At 41.3% G+C, this 3,833-nt stretch overlaps 1 long non-coding RNA gene across 1 annotated transcript; it reads left to right on the forward strand.

Annotated features, from left to right (window-relative positions):
• Positions 1 to 177: 177 nt before the first annotated feature.
• LOC127140829 (uncharacterized) lies at positions 178 to 1,075 on the forward strand. Its single transcript, XR_007811314.1, has 3 exons — positions 178 to 371; positions 514 to 646; positions 787 to 1,075. It is a non-coding gene; the product is annotated as an uncharacterized LOC127140829 (long non-coding RNA).
• Positions 1,076 to 3,833: the final 2,758 nt, after the last annotated feature.

Raw genomic sequence — 3,833 nt, forward strand, 5'->3', positions numbered from 1 at the left:
TTTCCATCCACCCAATGTCCCAGTGCCCTCTGTCATCCTGCTGCCACTGACCACACACCACAACACCATCTTAACTGTCAGTCTGACGTGGACCCATCAGTACTGGACCACACAGAGACATGTTCTACTTCCTGCCAGTCCCAGTCTTTCTTCAAAGCAGACGATGAGAGAACTCCTGCCAACCTTTGCCTCACCTTCTCTGTGACTCTCAGACACTGGATCAGCTGACTACAGCCAAGACATCATCCTGCCACAGACCAGTCATCACAGCACCATCCTGACTGTTGATCAACAGCAGAGTCATCAGTGCTGGACCACACAGAGACCCTGTTCCTCCTCAGTGCTCAGGCTTCCTCACAACAGAGCAGAAGGTATGGTTGGTTTTTGTCATATAACAGGACTTTTTGATGTTTGTTCATTCATCTGTTCATATTACAGTAATACTGTTGCTCTTGACTTTTATGTCACAGTTAGGAGTTTAATAAAGTTATGTACATGAACTTCTTCCTTCAGGTCTTCCTTCACTGTGATTCTCCACTTCACAGTAGAGACCACTGCACAGCTCCACAAGCTAGTGAACTATGTGAGATGGCACTGTGTGCTTCCTCTCTGCAACATCAAGCTCCTCCTCCAACACGTGTTAAAGGTAGCAGTTTTATTCTCCTACTCCTGCCATACCAAATCTCCTGATGATCAAAACAACAGAAACACTGTTGGTGCATGCAGTTTGCATTTAGAACTAAAGAAATGTCAGAGAGAAAGTTTCCCACTGTTTTTCTCTTTAAGGTCTCTGCACCTCTGTGTCCTCCATGTTCACTGACACTGACCAGATGACTGAAAGCAGAAGCTCTACAGCCACTGGAAAGGTCAAAGGTCAGTCCATCTTCATGCTGACACTGTGCTCTGTTGACAGTTTTGGTTTGTGCCAACAACTGACTGAAGAGCATCATGACAGAACAAACTATGAACCCTGGACAGAATGACTGTGTCTCTGAAAACAGCTCTGCAGTTTAAAGGATCTTTTGGACTGTTGACCTCTACCCAACTGAGATATGTTTATTCTGCATCTCATAAGAATTTATTCCTTTCCTTTTCATTTCCTTTCCTCCCACCCCCAACTGCCCACCTGTCTCTTCATCAATAGATAAAGAGAACAGATAGAGAGGGAAAACAGGTCAATTAGTTCAGGTGCCACAGGCACGTCAACTAATTAACCTGGAGGAGAGGCCAGATTTTAGTCATCTTAATCATTAGTGTGGGGTGTCAGCTGCTATGTATGTTAAAGGTTTCTCACATTTGTGCACTTAGCCTTGATCTAATCTAAAGCTCTGGGTACAGACATGAGTCCTACACTGTTTAGAACTCCAGTGGTAAAATGTGTGTGAAACTGAAGCTCAGGGTTTTCACATGGGCCTTGTCTAATGACGTGATTGTTCCCATGTTACTCCTCTCACCTGAAGTCACACAGGTGAATTACATTTTGAAAAACACATTCAAATGTTGGATAACATACACCTGAACTGATCATGTTGATATGATATGACAGTGGAGTCTGCTGGAGTTGCTGAGTCATGAACTACTGAGCACATTAGATCAAGTCTAACCACTGTGTGAGAAGCCTTTGGTGGTAAGGCTGAACAATTCTGTGTAGAAACCACTGAGATCAATGCTGTCCAACAAAAGACACCATGTACTCCATGTTCTAATGTCAAAAGCTCTGGGTTCACAAATGTGTCACCCTTCATCTGTTTATGAGCATAAAATATGTTACATTTGTTGTTGCCCTATCCTGTCACACTGCATTCATTTGATATTTACCCATGAATCCTCACTGCAGTTTTTAATCCACACAGTATGATTTGGGCTCTGTGCCTACCGTAACACCTTCATAGAATGAGTGACAGAGAGATGCCTACACAGATGATGACTGATGGTAACATACGTTGTTCAGCCCTGCCTTACAAAAGTCAAGTTCAAACACTACAGATGACTACTTGACTCCATATTCTGTTGCAGCCATTTTTGTGGCATATCTTATTATTTAGAGATTTCAAGTTACATAATAAAAAGGGTCATGCGTGAGATATGATATAATTTGTAAGCATGTTTGTATATTCTATTGATAAACTGTCATTTCTTCCTGTTTCTGCTACAACTGCTCCTTCAAATTTAGACGAATAACTGTTATTTGCTACATATGACAACACATAATAATATCATCATCACATTCAGATGTTCAGTATTTTCTTCATCTCATCACCACCACCAGTGTCTAGACCCTGGGGGGTTTCCTATACCAAACACAGCCTCATCCCCTTTCAAATATGATGACATAATAATGGGGTCTAATCCCCAATGATGCTCACACGTCACACCTCATTTTTCTCTTCTTTGTGCACATGGCAATACAATTTTGTTGACTGAGAATGAAATACATTTGATAGTAATCTTTTACAGATAAAAATGACTTCAGCAAACTATGCTGCTTGTTTGGACAGTCAGAAACATGAGATCATTTTGTGAGACAAGAAAAATATTTAAACAATGAAAGAGAAAATACATGTTTTATTTAGAATCTACATCCACCCTCACCATGTTTCCCTCCTCCATCAAGAGGGTGGACATGCCTGGCTGCTCCTCTGTCACACCAACAACAGTGACTGAGTCAGCACTGGCTTTGACCTCCTGTTGAGAGGAAAAGAACATGAGCTATCATCTTGTCAGATACATTGGTCACCTGTTACCACAACCAAAATCTCTCCCTAACATTAAGGAAGACTGTTGTCTTTCCACCATTGTCATTATTTCATTTCATTTAAGTCACAGCAATTAGAAAAAAAGTTGTTTCCTGTCAATTTGAAAACATTTAGTTTAGTAGCTTTAAGGTTAAGTGCATATGGGAAATAAAAAGTCACTGATTTCTTTCATAAGCCTGTAGGTTATCTCTGGTGCACTGACGTGATTTGTTAAATAAGAAATGAATTACTTAAGCCTTTTCATTGTGTTATACTATACCTCAAGCTTTGTATATGTGGTTGAATGGAGCTGAACCCCATAACCTGAGACCTTGACTTTGAGATGGGTCAGTCTCAGGTGCTCCCCAAGCTGTGGGGTCAGCTCCACAGCCTGCTCCCTCCAGAGGCAAACGTTTGCTTGTTTTTTGTCCTATGGAGGATAAGACAATATGATGTGTTAGTATGCTGCCTAAACCATAGTAACAACAAGTAAATACAATGCATTAAGAATCTAAGGCTGTAACAAAAGGAGTGGCTTTTGGAGGTGAATCCCTAACAACAGCAAACAAAGCTGTCAAATAAATATGGCTCAGTAAAGGGAAAATCTGAAATGAAATGATTTTGGAATGTTTTGGAGTAGATCCCTAAAGTTGGCCTGTCATATAACAGAGAGGAACAGTGAAGTTTTTTGTGTGCTGGTGAGTCTCCTCCTCTGCCTCAATCCCCCACTTCCTTCTCTGAGCTTTCTTCCTGTGATCGTGGCCCAGGTGTATTGGTATCAGCTCTCTCCAGTTGTCCAGGTTCAGTGCTGGATAATCCATATTCCACAGAAGCAACAGATCATCCCTGCTATACCACATCATTTTACCTCCATGTATTCCATATACTGCCATTAGTGATTCAGTTGTCCAGAGCAGCTCTTACAGCAGCATGCAGTTGCTCATCATGAAAAGTGCACTTTACTGCTTCAGTTCCACTTTGATCGCCCAACAAACAGAACACACCAGACAGGACAAACATTCATAAGGCCAGAGGAGTCACTTAATTCCCTTATTCTATTCTACTCTGTTCTAATACTGTGATTACTTTTAAGTCTTG

Source organism: Lates calcarifer, unplaced genomic scaffold, assembly GCF_001640805.2.
Source record: "Lates calcarifer isolate ASB-BC8 unplaced genomic scaffold, TLL_Latcal_v3 _unitig_5075_quiver_2734, whole genome shotgun sequence".
NCBI lineage: Eukaryota > Metazoa > Chordata > Actinopteri > Centropomidae > Lates > Lates calcarifer.